General features: G+C 39.3%; 1 protein-coding gene across 10 annotated transcripts in view; it reads right to left on the bottom strand.

Moving 5' to 3' along the window:
• The window catches only part of APBB2 (amyloid beta precursor protein binding family B member 2), a 384721-nt gene that overhangs the window by 303360 nt on the left and 63798 nt on the right, over positions 1-17563 (bottom strand). For all 10 annotated transcript variants that reach the window (XM_086705187.1, XM_086705186.1, XM_086705182.1 and 7 more), the window contains exon 2: positions 4438-4593. The gene's annotated coding sequence lies outside the window, so the exon portion shown is untranslated. The remainder of the gene's footprint in view (positions 1-4437; positions 4594-17563) is intronic.

The following is a 17563-nucleotide window of genomic DNA, read 5'->3' as shown; positions in this document are numbered from 1 at the left end:
TGCAAGTGGCTGAAATTGCAAGATTTTATAAGAAGTCGACGTCTGCATCTCATCTGCAGAGGGGGAGAAAAAGGCAGAGGAATCCCTTACTTACTAATGAGATGAGCGAGATGTGTAACATGTGGGAAACAGTGCAAAATTTTGTAGAAATGCACCGCCTGAATAAGGCTGTAGCAATGCAAGCGATGACAATGCAATGTCACACTGTCCTCAAAAGAAGCAAAAGCAAGTGTCATTGGATAGGTTCCTTGTCAAAGTTGCACAAAGAGAAAGGATTCCATTGAGCCAATAAATAGCAGTGATTCCATTAGTTCCATTAGTGATAGTAAAAGTTGTCTTACACAATAACCCTCCTCTCTCGTCTCCCTCACACCAGCCACAGCCACAGAGGTTTTCAAAAGTAAGTGCAGGTCAATTTGTTTATTTTTCTTTATATATTGTATTTTATTTATTATTTTGTATGATATTACAGTATTGTGATCATTTTTATATGAATATTTTTGGATTGTGGAACGAATCATCTGAGTTTCTATTATTTCTTATGGGGAAATTCACTTTGATATATAAGTGCTTTGGATTACAAGCATGTTTCCAGAACGAATTATGCTTCCAAACCAAGGTTTTACTGTACTTAGATATAAACTTAATAAAATATGTACAAGATCCATATAAGGAAAACTACAAAACTAATGAAAGAAATCAAAGAACTTCTAAATAAATGGAGTCATTCCACATACATGGAAAGAAAGACTCAATATTGTCAAGACATCTGTTCTTCTCAACTTGACCTACAGATTCAACACAATCTCAGTCAAAATCCTGGCAAGTTATTTGGTGGATACTGATAAAGTGATTCTAAAATTTACAAGGAAAGGCAAAAAGCCCAGAATAGCCAATACAATATTGAGGGAGAATAAAGTCGGAGGACTAACACCACCCAACTTGAAGATTTACTAAAAGCTACAGTAATCAAGACAGTGTGATACTGGTGAAGGCACAGGTGAATAGATCAATGGAACAGAAGAGCAAGCCCAGATACAGACCCATACAAGTACAGTTAACTGATCTTTGACAAAGGAACCAATGCCATTCAATGAAGAAAGGATAGTTTTTCAACAAATGGTGCTGGGATAACTGTAATTTCACATACAAAATATGAATCCAGACAAAGACCTTGACAGCTTTCACAAAAATTAACTCAAAATATCTGTAGATCATTTACCTAAATGTAAAACATAAAATTATAAAACTCTAGAAACATAATAGAAATATAAAACTCTAGGAAATCTGGATGACCTTGGTTGGGCAGTGACTTTATTTTTTTTTTAATTTCTTAACATTTATTCATTTCTCAGAGACAGAGTGCGAGTGGGGGAGGCAGAGAGAGAGAGAGAGGGAGACACAGAATATGGAGCAGCCTCCAGGCTGCTGTCAACACAGAGCCCAACATGGGGCTGTAACCCAAGGACTGCAAGATCATGACCTGAGCTGAAGTCAGACGCTTAACCAACTGAGCCACCCAGGCACCCTGGCAGTGACTTTTAGATACAACAGCAACAATCCATGAAAGAATTAATAACTGATATTCTGGACTTCATTAAAATTAAAAACTTGTGCTATGAGAGAGACACTATTAAGAGAATGAAAAAAACAAGCCACAGAACTGGAAGAAAATATCCACAAAAGACTTACCTGATAAAGGACTGGTATCCAAAACATACAAAGAACTCTTAGAACTCAACAGTAAGAAAATCCTAACAGGCACCTCACCAAAGAAGATATACAGATGGCAAACAAAGATATGTAAAGAGGCTCAAAATCATGTGTTATTAGGAAACTGCAAATAAAAATAATAATGAAATGCCACAGAGGCACCTGGGTAGCTCAGTTGGTTAAGCGTCCTACTCTTGATTTCAGCTCAGGTCATGAGCTCACAGTTCATGAGTTCAAGCCCCACATAAGGCTCTGTGCTGACAGTGTGGAGCCTGCTTGGGATTCTGTCTCCCTCTCTCTCTGCCCCTCTCCCGCTTGTTCTTGTTCTCTCTCTCTCTCTCTCTCTCTCTCTCTCAAAATAAAGAAATAAACATTATTTTAAAAAATAAGGCTTGATGGACATAAGTATATAAAATTGGTCTTTATAAGAACCCAGAATTCAGGGGTGCCTGGGTGGCTCAGTCAGTTAAGCATCCAACTTCGGTTCAGGTCATGATCTCACAGTTCCTGGGTTCAAGCCCCATGTCGGGCTCCGTGCTGACAGCTCAGAGCCTGGAGCCTGTTTCAGATTCTGTGTCTCCCCTCTCTCTCTGCCCCTCCCCTGCTCACACTCTGTGTTTCTCTCTCTCTCAAAAATAAATAAATGTAAAAAAAAAAAAAATTTTTTTTTTAATAAAGTCTGTTAATTTAAAAAAGCAATGTCTGTCACAAAAAATAAAATAATAATAAAGTCTAGCATGAAGAAGAAGAAATAATCTTTAAAATTCATGACATGCTTAGAGAATTCTGCTTAAACCGAAAGTCAACTGAGGTTTAGGTGAGAAGAGCAGGTGTTACCCTGTGGTGTTAAAATAAACTCTGGACAACTTTCTGGGAACCTCTCATTTGGCTGCTCCCAAAACAATTGTGTTTACTGTAAACACCAGGATTCTACTACTAGGGAAGCTCCGAAATTATCTTCCTTATCTGCTATTCATTTTAACTATAGGCTCTGAAAAGCCTCCCTTTCTTTGAGACTCAAAAAGCAAGTAATTGAATTAAAAGTATTTTTTCCTAATGTTCCTGAAGACTAAATTCTACTTCTCCTTTGTTAAATAACAGCTCTCTGCCAGTCTCTCCAACACCCAGCAGAATTCATAATTGCATCTCTACTCCCACAGAACTTCATTTTGTGTGTGTGTGTGGTTTTTTTTGTTTTTGTTTTTTTTTGTTTTTTTTTTTTGTTTTACCTCTAGTGATACATTTTTCACATCGTGTGTCAGCTAACTGAATACCAATCTGGCCCATCCCCTACACTGTGAGCCCCTAAAGACAGGGAGTGCCAATCATTTCACACTAACACCTCACACCTAGAAGGCATTCCCAATCAGGACCTTTTTGGATCTAAGTGATGGACATCTAATTCAAACTATCTAACTTGCCAGGAAAGTGAAACCAGAGTTACTGCCTTTAGATGGTGCTGTATCTGAGTTTTGTATATGGTGTGGGGTGTGTGTGTGTGTGTGTGTGTGTGTGTGTGTGTGTGTGATCTCTTGTATCTCCCTGCTCTGATCTCTGTGTTAACTTTATTCTCCGAAAGGCTTTCCCTAAGTGGTGGCAAAGAGGGAAACTAACAGCTCCAGCTTAAAAAAAACACACACCAAAAGGAAAAACCTCTTTGCAACAGGGTCAGTGAAAACAGTGGTGTCCTCCATAAACCGATCCTTGTGACCCTGACTAGCCAAGCTTATGTCACAAACCCATAACGGAGGCAGCGAGGTCACCTCCTTTGACGATGATACAGGCTGAAAACAAAGCAAGGGTGACTGACTGCCCAGAGAAAATCTAGGCGATTTATTGAAAGAAAGAAAGAGAAAAGGGATGCTGAGTGGGTGAAGTCAACAGACTCTCACTACTTTGCAGGGTCTCAAGACTGCTGACTCACTCCTGCCTGGTGAGTATTTATTCACTGTTTATTATGTATAATGCTGAGTTACTGCCTGAACACCCAATAGAAATGCTTGTTTGTAGTGCCTCTCCTTGTACAGGACACGTACTCAAAATGAACTGTCCCCACCTACTGCTCCACATGAGGTGGTTTTGTTTCATTCTCCTGGTCCACGGTGAGGCTATTTTGCATTTGTCTACATTCCTATTATTTTCAGGACGTTTCTTTTCTTCTGTCCTACGTGAGTGTCTTCATGCCAAATGTACACCCTGCCAAAAATGAACATGTTGCTAGCTTTTGTCCAGGGGGAGATAAAAGTAAAATCTTGCCAAGCAAACCAGGGCCAGCAGCACCCCAACAGAAACGGCAGGTTTCCATGATGCCCGCTTCCCAGTGTGAGAACACAAATGAGGGCAAGTCTGAAAACACCAGTGCAAGCCCATGCTTTCTCGAGGACACGGTTTCTCTCCAAAATAAAACCAAGATCGCTGTGGTTGTTCTGCGCGGCCTCTGGCTGTGGCTTCTTACATGTGTGCGCTGAGGATGTTCCCTGAGAGAGGAGAGGACGACCAGCAAGATGATGGGACAGAGGAGGCGGGGAGGAAGACAATGATACACTGTACATGTAAATACGTCAGGATCAGATCTATCTTCCATTTGTACAATGCTAGGAGTCTCTCGAATAACTGGGAATGACTATTTGGGGCAGTTTCAGAAACACTTTATGGCATAAACAAAATGGCTTTTCCCTAGCTGACCCGATCCATTTCATCCAGGCTCTCTTATCTTATACTAACCTGATTTTGCTTAAGTTACTGTCTGTCTCCGGCTTTCACAGGAGCTTTCTTTTATGGATTTTCCATCCAGCAAATGTTTCTGTTCCACGGCTGGGCAGATCCGACCACAGCATGCTTGGCTACAGACCACAGCAGCTCACCCACAGCAGCTCCGACCTGGAGGGGGAAAGCCAGAAGCCATTGGAGGGATTCATATTCACAAACACACACACACTCTCTCTCTCTCTCTCTCTCAAGAGTTTATGTTTGGCAGGATAACCCCAAATGTTTTCCAATTGTTTAAAATCATTAAGGAACAGAGGCAACAGCTTATGAGGTGTCCTAAAGACAAGTGTGGGCTATCCTAAAGGAGGACTAAGGTATTTAACCATTATTGAGAAGGTTCGGCCAAACGATTATACTCTGTTTGTGGAAAATTCAAAAGCCAGATGTTTTAATTAACCACAGAAAACACAAGCTACAACTAAAATTTCATGAACACAGTGATCTGCCCTGTGGAAAACCACAGGAATGTTCTGGCAAGGCTCAGTCTGAATTCTTGGGACACAGAGGGCTAGAATCATTCCCCTTAGGAACTCGAACAGAAAATTAACTTGCTCAATATGTTTTAAAAAGTAAAATGAAACCCAGATTTAATCTCAATCAAATAGAAAAACATTTCGGGACTTCAAAGGGCACCACACCAAAAGACACATTAGAGGAAGGTCATAAAGAATCCCAGTGTGGTTCAGGATTTAAAATGCATTTTCAATGCAAAGTGAATGCTGTAACAGAAAATTTTATAGGCTAAATAATCCAAAGGGGAAACTAATCACCTTTCATTTCCTAATAGAGAAAAATGATATATGAAACCAATATTCAACAAGTGAGTTATAAATATTATCAAATGTATAATATATTCGGGCAAAAGGAATCTCTTAACTCTCCTCCTTCATGCCAAACCTGTGGCCTGGCCCACGCTAGCTACCATGCTTCAGCTTGAGGAATCAAGGCATCCAGAAACACAGTGCTAAAATAACTTCTGCTCACTGGTATTGCAAGTTAACAATTCTGGCACGGAAAACTAAAATGAGGGAAACTTACAAAAGCAATTAGTGAACAACTAAGAACTAATAAATTAAGAAGTCCTCATTTGTTAATTATAGTATTAGCTATGACAACATCTATAAATGCTAAACATTGAAAGCCTGTTCGAGAGGGAACAGGACAAGTGTTATTTTCAGATACTGGGTCTACAATTCTATTTCTGTAAGTCAAAACAGACCCTGTCACAAGTGTGCCACGCATAATATTACATTAATCTGTACCTTCATTTGAAAACTCAGTCCCAAAAATCATCTCAAAAGGAATACAGTTAAGTTATATATATATATGTATGGTATGATCCCAATTTTATTCTACAAACTGAGTATGTATATTTTAAAGACACCAAAGTATGAAAAAAGAGCTATTTCTGGGTCATGGAATTAGAAGCCATTTGTCTTTCCTTGGTGTTTTCCAAATTTTCTACAACTTATATGGATTACTTGTAGAATTAGAATACTTTTAAAGAAGATTTTTATTAAACAGTATGAGAATACAAATCAGGAATTGGATGTCTATCCTACATCAGCCCGATCTGTGGGTTTCCTCTTATCTCATCAATAAGAGCTAATAAATTAAGAAGTCTTCATTTATCTGAACTCAACAATTCTTAATTTAGAAGTTCCAAACCCAAATGTCCAATAACACTGTCAGAACTGATTAACACTACTTTTCTAGAAATAAAAAGTTTGTGTTTGTTTTCTGCAAACTTACCACAAGGAGACAAGAAGACCATAGTTATTTCCCTCCTTTAGATAATTCATCCAATCATCTCTGTCACCGTCATGTCATCTAATTTTTGCTTAATTAAAAAGAGTGCCTCCGGGTGTTACATACAGTCTCACAGGAGCCCGGCCCTAGTGAGCACTTGACACCCTCCATTTTTGACACTCTTAGCATCCCAGAACACACAAAACACAGTGGTGGAATCTTAACACTGGAGGAGTTGGTAATCCATCATTCCAAGAACCCCCAAACTCCCTGAGGTTACAAATGAAGACAGTGAGATGCCCAGAGAGTTCAAATATCTTTACTGAGGCCACACAGCAGGGATGAGAGGATCAGGGATCAAAGTCCAGATCACCTCTCTCCACTCTGACCCAGCACTCTTTCCACCACTACAACATCTCAGCACACACTCCTCCAAATGCAAGTTTGTATGAAACACACGCACATGTTAAATTCATACCAGCAAAGCCAGGAGAATAAGACAGACATTTGTTCCACCAAAAATGAAATGCATGCAGGGAAAAAAAAAAAAAAAGACTCAACTGCAGGCTAAAAAAGACGTGGTGGCTCTGCCCAGAACACGTTCAAGCAGAGGAACAATGGCTGCAGTGTGCTCGGGCGGCAGGTGTCCAGAACAGAAACTGCCTATCACACCGAAAGCTTTCTGGTCCTAGCATTTGCCCTGTTGACAACAGCACATACCCAGCAATCAAAGCAGGACAAAGGGTTTTCAACAAGCTAAAACTACACTTGCAATGAGCCACCTGCAAGAGAGAAGAAAGATGCATGCTCACCCCAGTAGCTGCAAACAAGTGATTTATGGCATCAGGTCCTGGCCTCTTCCTGCCAAAATGACCCAACTCTTAGGGGAGAGGCATTAGTGGTTTCAAAAATTAACAACAGTCCCCGAGAACTAACGTAAAATAAAATGAAATAATCCTAATACTTCCTATCTTATGTCTGATACAACCTCAGAGAGCGAGCAAGATTTTTCTCTTTGCTTCTAAGTTATTTATTTGAAATACTGCTCACCTCCACTTCTTTCTTAGCATCCACCTACAGTGTCCCCGCCACACCAATCAGAAACCCAAGATTTGCACAAAATGTGAATAGCCTGAAAAGCAAGGGGAGAGAAGAGGACAGATGGCAATGACAAACTCAGAAACGCTCCCTGAAAAGCCTTTATTGAGCTCACTGCTCGTCAGCCTGTCCTACTGTGCAGCAGGACAACAAAGCCATGGGCTGTGAAGCTGCTAATAAAAAAAAAAAAAAAGCCGCATCGAGGGATGATGTGATCTCGCTTTGTAAGAGCCAGCACAAACACAATAGCTTGTCCCGCCTCATTTGAGAAGCCAGGCACCGATTAAAAAAGAAAATGCATTTTTTTCCACCCAAAACTGCTCCTCAAGTCCCTGCCATATATTTTCATGGCTGGATCCTGGAGGAAACACAACATTGGCAGTTTATTTATTCCCCCTTGATGCCTCTGTTCTAATACTAAAGGTCAATGTCCACAGCGGGCAAAGGGAACTGGATTCTTGTTGCCATTTCACAATGAAATCAAAGCTCTGTGGTATTGTTCAAGTAACTCTTTAAAGTTATTTGTAAGGCGATGATGGTAAGTTCAAATTTATCCGGCTGGGAGAACGAACTCTGACCTACTGATCAAACTGGATGAAATCTTGCTGAAGCCATCAAGTTATCTTTCTTAATAGAGATGAAACAGAAATTAGATCAGACTCACAGATTTTAAAAGGCTTTCTTGGAACCCTGGCTGGGTGTTGTGTGGTCTTTACTTCAGTGATGCCTTTGGCGAAACGTGCACCCAGATGCTTGCCACCATTTGAGAATCTTAGATGTCTGGCCGGCATTTTATTTTTCCTATTCTAGTATCACAGGGAAGGGTTCTCCTTCTGGAGCCTGAGTCCAGAAATACCAGCCAAGCCAGTTCAACACTTCAGAAAGTTCTATATCAAAATGACCAGGAAGACCAGGCTAAAATACACTGGAGAACATGCCTTTCACCACTTTGGAAATCTGATTTTCAAAAACATATTTACAGTATTGATAAATTTACATCTTAAAATGTTTGGAAGGAAAAAGTATAGTCTTAAAATTGTTTTATTTTTTATTTGTTTCAAAAAGGACGTATCATAGGTACCCATCACAAGCAACTTAAAAGGATCTATTTATGAATCACCCAAACTGGCATCCAACAAAGACTCTAGCTGATGAGGAAGACATGACACAATTTGGAAAAGGTTTCATTTCATATGGTAACTTCCCATCTCTGGCTCTCAAGTAGAGGTTTCAACCGGAGGGGGCAGGGAGGGGGAATTTATGTTCACTAATGTTTTTTGTTTGTTTGCTTTTAAATAATAGACTGATTTACTAAAACTCATCATTCAGTTTAAATTAAACTGTTCCTGTTCTGGGTGGCAACTTAAAACCAAAAACAAAGTAAAGTTTATCTCACCCATGCTAAACTCATTTTATTCCTAATTTTAGTGCTTTCCTTAAAAAAAAAATTAACTATATTTTATTTTTTTTAGAATATCAGTTATTTCTTTTTTTATTTTTTAAATATGACTTATTGTCAAGTTAGCTAACATACAGTATATACAATGTGCTCTTGGCTTTGGGAGTAGATTCCCATGATTCATCGCTTACATACAACACCCAGAGCTTACTAATATTTTAAAGGCTGTTGTGGAAAGAACAAGGATGAAGACACAGGCAGATTTAGAGCTTGCAGTCCTAGAATGATCTGAGGCTTTCTGGGATAACTAATGTATGCTCTTTAACCTTTGTTACATCATGTGTAAAACTGGTGTGATACCATCAGCCAACTTCATGGGACTGCCAACCGATAAAACCAAATATGAACACATTATGGAAACTTTAGCTCTATATGTTCATTCAACAAATATTTACTAAGAAACTGCAATGCTGCCAGATAAGGCACTGAGGACACAACCATGAACAGACCCAGTCCCTTCCTGCAAGGACTTAGGTTGAGGAATGCAGTGTGATTTGCGTGAGGCACAGGGAGCTATGGGAACACGCAGGCAGCCTCCAACCCAGATACCAGACCAATATCAGGTATTGTTACCTTTAAGAGTCCTTGAGGAAGTTTCTCAGTGAAAAGTGGTAGACGTGGCTTTTAGTTTGGTTGTCTAATTGTCAGCTCATTCATTTATATATTCTTCTCCAACACTACGTGCCAGGCACTATTCTAAGTGCCGGGGACCATAATTTCCGCCCTGATAAAGCTGACGTTTTAGTCATTTCTCATCCATATGAAATGCATGATATATGAACTAGACAGAGTAAGCAGCAAGGCTGCAATATGGTGATTCTTCTAACCAAACTACCTACACACAAAAGTTAAAAGGAATATTCTAACTGATCCAATTAGAATAAATTTTACTTCTTTTTTAAAAATTTTTTAAGTTTATTTTGAGAGAGAGTATGCATACAAGCAGGGGAGGGACAGAGAGGGAGTGGGGGGGAGAGAGAGAGAGAGGGAGGGAGGGACAGAGAGAGAGAGAGGGAGGGAGGGAGGGACAGAGAGAGAGAGAGAGAGAGAGAGAGAGAGAGAGAGAGAGAGAGAATCTCAAGCAGGTTCCACACTGTCTGCACAGAGCCCAAAGCGGGGCTCAATCCGACAAACTGTGAGATCATGACCTGAGTCGAAATCAAGAGGCGGACGTTTAACTGACTGAGCCACCTAGGGGCCCCTAAAAATTTTACTTCTTAATCTCCAGACCACATTTTACAATATACCAGATAACTACTGCGAGCATATGAACCACACTCTTAGGATTGTGGGACTACAATTTGTGTGTTGGCATGGAGTAGAGCACTCTCTCCACACTGGCCCCCTGCCCCCTACCAAGGAAAAAGAACACACGCTGGAATCCAGCCAATAACAACCCCAGTGTTAACAAGGGGAATATCAGTTATTTTAGAAGCATTTCCTGGAGCACTCGTATTTTAAAGAATTTTAAAAAAAGCTGAATTGTTTATTTTAGAAACTAAACTGAAGTTCCATTTTAACATGCCAAATGTCTGCCTTAGAAAAGTTTCTTTTTTAAATCTGTTTTATTACAAAAATAAATAAAAAGGGCCTGAGAACTAGGCTGTCCAGGACACTGTCAACACAACTGTCTAAAAATTCAGCATGGGATGGAGGAGAAGGGGGTGAGAAAAGAGGAAGAAAGACAAAAGAAGGTATGGAGTGAAGAGCCACACAGTGACCAGGATTAATAACCTGAAAGCTCACATACTCAGCAAACACTAAGAGCCAATGTTCAAAACATTGTAGAGCAAGGAAAAAAGTATCCGAGGAAAAGTGACCAAAATGATATTCAACTCCACAGAAGACTTCCTAACCCTGGAGTTCCTACAAAAAAATACAAAGTCCAAAGCCCAGTTACTACGACACACATACCAGGTCTGGGGTAGGGTCCGGGAAGTCTTCGTTTTTTAACTATCTCGCCATGATGCTTTGATGCATAGCCATGATTGGGAACCACTGGGTTTTACTAGATTTTCTTACAGAAGAAAGTATCGAAATATTTTTTTCATGATAATGGGAAACTTTTTGCTAAGTGCTTTCCATTAATCCTCACGTCCATCCTGAAGTAAGAACTATTATTACGCCTATTTTTAAATGGGCAATTTGAGTCATAAAGAAGTCCAGTCACTTGACGGATGTTACCTAGCTTTTAAATCAAAGACCCGGGATTTTTTTACCCAAGTCTTATCTGCCCCATATTTTCTTAGCACCTGGTTAACTGGAGCAAGCTAAGTCTCTTTTCCACTCTGTAGTCTAAGGATGTCTGTCATATGATTACCTAATTTGCAATACACCACAGGTATTAGTTTTGCACACAGAACTTAAATCTCAAAATTTAGTAATAAATTCTGTATGAAGATTATGTTCTGAAAATCATGTATAAAGTAGTCTATTTAGAGCATTGGGAAGTATTTGGTCAGGTCTGCAGTTACTTTTGTTACCTTCCGATCCGACCAAAGGTTAGTAAAAGGTGTGCTTCTGATCTTAGAGAATGGATGCTCCTTCATCAACACGAGACCTTTACCTAGAAAGAAGCTGGACGCAGTGAAGTCCGGCTCATTAGGAATTACTGCCAAGGGCTTCACACGTTTTCACAATTTCAGGCTTTTGTTAGTGTTATTCCATCCGCCCAGACTGCCCAGCCATACCACTCAGACGTGCCAAGTGTTTGTCCTTTGAAGCCCCGCCCAGATACTACCTCCTTCACGAAGTCTTCTTAGATGCCCTGGCAGAAATAATTATTGATGCCTTCGTAATTTCCAATGCTTCCTTTATCACATATACCAGGCTGACACTCACCTCAGGAATGCATAGGCCTTATCCTGGCAGAGTCTACACAACATCTCACCTCCTCACCCTTTAGTCTCAGGTTGCCCAAAGTCTTCCTGGTTCTTCCCCACCTCTGAAGTCTCTTTCTCAGGCTCCTTCGTAGGCTCCTTTCTACATGACCACTAGAATACCCATCGTGTTCATCAAGGCTTCATCCTGACTCTCCTCATACTTCATATAAATCTTTTGGTGACTTCAACCACATTCCCAGGCCCGACTACAGGGTATCCTGATAACTCCCACACACCCATGCAGTACATCACCCATTCACTCACCAGACATTCACTGAGACCTACTCTATGCACCAAATACGCACCATGCTTTGTCTCCAGGCCAGATCTATGTCCATCTATGTCCAACCTACTTGGATCACAACTCCTGGATGTCCATGCCATTAATGCTCTAACCCCTAATGGCATCCATCCCAAGAGGCACATTTCTTCACATTTTCACACAGGTGATATTGAGACGTGTCTTATAAAAATGGCAGCTTAAAAAATTTTTGGCAACAGGGGTGCCTGGCGGCTTAGTCAGCAGAGCACGCAACTCTTGATCTCAGGGCTGTAAGTTTGAGCCCCAAGCTGGATACAGACATTACTTAAAAATAAAATCTTAGGGGCACCTGGGTGACTCAGTCAGTTAAGCACCCGATTTTGGCTCAGGTCATGATCTCACGGTTCATGGGTTCGAGCTCCATGCTGGGCTCTGTGCTGACAGCTCAGAGCCTGGAATCTGCTTCAGATTCTATCTCTCTCTCTTTCTCTCTGCTCACACACACTCTCTCTCTCTCTCTCTCAGAAATAAAATAAACATTAAAAACTTTTTTAAAAATAAGATAGAATCTTTAAAAAAATTGGCAATGTGTTTCCTAAAATTTTTTACATGTACTATATAATGGTGACTCTTAAAACAATGGCATCTTAAAATGAATTGTAGAAATTATCTTAATGTATTTCCCTTCCATTGTTCTACAACAGTGCTGTTCACCAGAACTTTCTTCAATGACGGAAATGTTCCATATCTGTGTTATTCAATACAGTAGCCACTAACCACATGTGCCTTGAAATGTGGCTAGTATGACTGAAGAAAATTTTTAATTTTTAAATTAAAAATATTTAAATTAGGGGCGCCTGAGTGGCTCAGATGGTAGAGCATCCAACTCTTGATTTCATGGTCATAAGTTCAAGCCCCACGCTGGGTGTGGAACTACTTAAAAGATAAATTTTAAATTAAAAAACTTTTAATTTTATTTAATTTTAATGACATTTACCTATATGTTTATCAATTTCTTTACCATTCCTTTTTGCATCTCAGCCCTTCCTCCTAAAATCACGTTCTTCTTCCTGAAGTATATCCATTAAGAAGTATCTTAATAAAAGTCTGTCGTGGCAAGTTTTAGATTTTTGGAAAGCAGGGATACCTGAGTAGCTCAGTCGGTTAAGTGTCCAACTTTGGCTCAGGTTATGATCTCACGGTTGGTGAATTCAAGCCCCGCATCGGGCTCGGAGCCTGGATCCTGCTTCAGATTCTGTGTCTCCCTCTCTCTGCCCCTCCCTCCCTCCCTCCTCCTCTCCCCCGATCTCTCTCTCAAAAATAAAATAAAACATTAAAAACAATTTAGATTTTTGGAAAGCACATTTTGCCTTTTTCCTGAATGACAGTTCTGCTGGTATACAATCAAACAGGATTTTTCTTTTAGTGTTTTGTAGATATTTTTCCATTCCCCATTATTGCTGTTGAGAAGTCAGCTGTCAGCTCATTATTCCCTTGATGAACAATTACCCTTTTCTTCTGGTATGTTCTTAAGATCATCTTTATTTTGGTGTACTGAAGTGTTCCTATATGTAGACATGGATTTCTTTTTATTAGTTTATATTGTGCTCCCCTCATCTGTCCATAAATTACTTGAATGTAAGGAACACTGGTCATTTATGTCCTTCATAAACTCTAAAAATTATATATTAGCTCTTTAAATATAATGTCCCTCCATTTGTTATTATCTTTCTAGGGCTCTGAACAGATCTCATTATAGTCTTTCTACCTTTCAACTACACTTTCGTGTTTTTCTTCTCATTTCTGTGTTACATTCCGATTCTTTCAAATCTTCTTTTCTAGTTCATTAATTACCCGTTCAGCTATTTCTAATTATTGAATTATTTTAACAGTTACAACTTTTTCTTTAGGTGCTGTTTTTGTTTGTATTTTTCAAAGTCAGCCTAGTCAATTTTTTTTTTCATCAACAACAAAAAACACCTAGATTCATGTTGCCCTTGTACCCACTCTTCACCCCCGCACCCATTTTATTGAGATATAATTGACACATAACACCATATCTGTTTAAGGTGCTTAAGATCTACCATTTGTATATGTTGCAAAATAATTACTACAATGAGTTTAATTAACATCAGTTACCTCACATAGTTATCAATTTTTTTTCTTCTGATGAGAACTTTTAAGACCTACTCTCTTAGTAACTTTCAAATATAAAATACAGTATTGTTAACTGTAGTCACTATGCTGCATATTATATCCCTGAACTTATAACTAAAAGTTTGTACCTGGACCACTTTCACCATTTCCCCCACTCCTCTCCTCAAGCAACCACCAACCTGTTCTCTGTTTCTAGGAGTTTGGGTTTTTTTTTTAATTCCACATATAAGTGAGATCATACAGCATTTGTCTTTCTCTTACTTTTTCCCTTAACATAAAGCCCTCAAGGCCCATCCAAGTTGTCACAAATGGCAAGCTTTCCTTCTTTTTATGGCTACATAATATGCCTGGTCAATTTTTATCTTGCGCTCTCTGTACTGATTTGTAACTATTTTATTTCTTAAGGCATTTCAAACATAGTTATTTTATATTCTGCATCAGATCATTTTCATACCTGAAGTGCTCAGGATTCTAAATTTATTGTTTTTTGTTTCTGGTGACTCTCACTCTTGGTGGTTTGTTTTCTAGAAGAATTAGAGATCTTTTTTTCTGAATTGATATTTGGTTGATCTTAGGAGAACCATAAGGTCCAAAGAAGGGAATGCCTTCCTCCAGAAAGGACTTGCATTTGCTTCCCCCAAAAGCCAACGGGCGCTACCTACCTGGGCCACCTTGGGTTTTTTTATAGGTCCTAGCAAAAGGCAGGCTCGTCCACCTTGCCACTGACCCAAGGCTCAGTCTCCAAACACAGTGGGGATATCATCATTTGCCCCTGTGGCAATCTATCTTTTGTGTTTGTTTATATACAAAAGCTCTCAGCTTTGGTTTAATTTACCCTTAGATGGTTGATCTAATTGAGGTAGGAGATTTTGGAGATGTTTTAGCTCCTGTGATCCCAGAAGTACATGAAAAAATGTCTTATCCAGATTACAGTGGGGAAGCATGTCAGAGTATCCAATCCACTATACTGCTGGAAACCTAAGTCCCCTACTAATCATCTTCCCTCAAAACCTACTTTTCCTCCTTTGTTCTACATTTTGCTCAATGGCACCATTCAAACTCATCCAAATCAGAAACCCAATATAGCAGGTACCAATGGCCCCTCTCCTCCCTCCACCTATCCCATGTGCAACAAGGTACCAAATCCCACCTTCTTGCTTGATCAAAAGTGAGTTTGCTTTCATGTTTTTGATTGGCACGGCATCCGGTAGTATAATTTTAATCATCAAGGACAAGTAAGAAAAATAAATAAAACTAAATTAAACAACCAAATCATGCATTCCTGCCAAAAGAAGGTGCTTTTGAAGTTTCGAATGCAGGGAGGTGGAAGGAGAACTGAGTTACACACAGGTCTCCAAAGAACTAAAACTTTGGTGTTAGAACCATAATCACATTTCCAAAGAGAGGTTTAATTTTAATCAAACAACATTATCTGTCATGACACATTAATGTTAATTTGAAGTTTACTGGTTTTGTGGCTTTGTTGAATTTACTCTATAAATTTGTCACTGTTTAATAGTTATATAAGAGCTGAAGCATAAGGAGTTTATACCTAGTTTTAAGTTTGAGCATATTTAATCTACTTCATAATAAAAATATTCATGTTAGTACTGGGGATTTGTGAGAAATTTTTTCCTTTAAATAAAGAGGCCCATAAGTTATTGAGATTTAAGGAACACTGGTCTTTAACACTGGTCTTTATATACTTTGCTATACTTTTTTATATACTTTATGTACTTCGACATCCATCCTTCTCTCCATAACTCAACAGACAGAAATGGAATACAACAGCACAAGCAAGAAATCATTTACTAAACTCCAATTTCTCAATTCTCCAGTTGTTTGAATTAGCTTAGGACGGATGAATCTCTGAAAGCAGGATGCTTTGTTTCTTTCCTCGAATAGTGGCAGTTTCTAATATGTAAGACATATGCTCTCCCCAGATCCTACCATCACCCACTTCTACCAAAATCTATAAAATGGCACAAACGTACCTGGCAACAGTACAGCAAATGAAATCTGTCAAACAAAGGGCAGTCCTTGCCTTAAGGAAGTCCATTTCTTGGTTGGGCTTCAGTAACCGGGAATCTGGGTAAGTACTGCACTATTGTTCTGAATGAGTACAAGAAACTCCAAATCATTTCTTTTTAACTTCAATATTCTTATTCTTTATGGACTGATGGACTGTATTTCCTTCGGCCATCATGTATTTCATTTTAAAAGTCCCTCCTACCGATACAAAACTTTCCCTCTCCAGCATACTGGCCTATCTGTCAACATCTTCCATTTCTCTTTCCACAAGGTCCGACTCAATCAGAACCAGAAGGGAAGTCACCACATACCCATGCCATCTGCTACTGGACAGAATGTTGAAAGGGCTTACCTAGAGTCACACAGCTGATGGGCACAGATCAGAACCTGTTTCTATCCAGTTTTGCCACCAACCACAACTCTGTGACTCCTCTGACTCATTTTAAAACATTAGTAGCTTGGGATGCCTGAGTGGCTCAGTCAGTTGAGCGTCTGACTTCAGCGCAGGTCATGATCTCACAGGTGACAAATTCGAACCCCCCATCAGGCTCTGTGCTGACAGCTCAGAGCCTGGAGCCCGCTTCAGATTCTGTGTCTTTCTTTGTCTCCCCCCCCCCCCCCCCCCCGTTCATGCTCTCTGTCTCAAAAACAAAAATAAACATTAAAAAAATAAATAAATAAAATATTAGTCGCTTGAACTAGGACTTCAAATTAATGAAGTCTTTAAACTTCTTTCATTTTTAAAAAGTCAAAGAATTGGGTAGTTTGCTAATAATAATTTGAGGATACCCACAGTGGATGAAAGAACAATTTGAGTTTCAGTAAAAATCTAAAGAAAAGTTTCTCAAATTCTAAAACCTAATTCCAGCATTCTTTTTGGAGGCGTTTTTTTATCGTTTTCATTTTTGTTTTTTAATCAGAGTACATTAACTCAGGGGGAAAATGAGATTACCTCTTTATTCAAAGAGAAAAAGAGAACATTCTACCGCTAGCATAAAAATAACATGCATGTAACTCTTAATTCAGCAGTTCTCACATTCAGATCTGGGGTGGGACACAAGAATATGCATTTTAGTTTAATTGGATTAGAGCTGACACACAATTTTACATTAGTTTCATGTGTACAGCACAGTGATTCCACAACTCTATACCTGAGGCTATGCTCACAAGTGTAGCTATCACCCATCACCATACAACACTATTACAATATCCCTACGCTGTACCTTTTATCCCTGTGACTTATTCATTCCATAACTGGAGGCCTGTATCTCCCACACCCCCTCACCCATTTAGCCCATTCCCTTCATTCCCCTTCCCTCTGGCAACCTTCAATTTGTTCTTTGTATTTATGGGTCTGTTTCTGCTGTTTGTTTGTTTTGATTTTTAGATTCCACATAGAAGTGAAATCATATGGTATTTGTCTTTCTCTGACTTATTACACTT

Source organism: Puma concolor, chromosome B1 (assembly GCF_028749965.1).
Source record: "Puma concolor isolate L17-30 chromosome B1, mPumCon1.1.hap2, whole genome shotgun sequence".
NCBI classification, from domain to species: Eukaryota; Metazoa; Chordata; class Mammalia; order Carnivora; family Felidae; genus Puma; species Puma concolor.
The sequence above is the reverse complement of the archived record's forward strand: the minus strand, read 5'-3'. Positions and strand labels throughout refer to the sequence as shown.